General features: G+C 41.5%; 1 protein-coding gene across 1 annotated transcript in view; it reads right to left on the reverse strand.

Annotated features, from left to right (window-relative positions):
- The window catches only part of LOC119589371 (cholinesterase 2-like), a gene marked incomplete at its 5' end in the record, with an annotated part of 36916 nt that overhangs the window by 29280 nt on the left and 7308 nt on the right, over nt 1–328 (reverse strand). The window lies entirely within an intron of this gene.

Genomic DNA, 328 nt, shown 5'->3' on the forward strand with positions numbered 1-328 from the left:
TTGTGCTAGGTCAAGAGTACTTAGTGGTGGTGGTTATTGGGGATGATTCGGGGTGGCTGTAAATAGGGGTTACTGGCAGTTAGTGACAGAGGTTAGTGGTGGTGACTGACAGTGGTGGTTAGTAGGGGGCTAGTGGCGGTTACTGGCGGTGGTTGTTAGTGGGGGGTAAACGTTAGTTGTTCTGTTAGAAGTGGCACTAAGTAAAATGTTGAAACTATACGACAAGAAACATATAAAAACAAAGAAGAAATAGAAAAAAAAAACTACCGCTGGTTTTACAAATTCTAACAACGGTGTGATAAAAATCCTTCTTTTCCCACAGAAATAT

The sequence above is a fragment of the Penaeus monodon genome, chromosome 25 (assembly GCF_015228065.2).
Source record: "Penaeus monodon isolate SGIC_2016 chromosome 25, NSTDA_Pmon_1, whole genome shotgun sequence".
NCBI lineage: Eukaryota > Metazoa > Arthropoda > Malacostraca > Decapoda > Penaeidae > Penaeus > Penaeus monodon.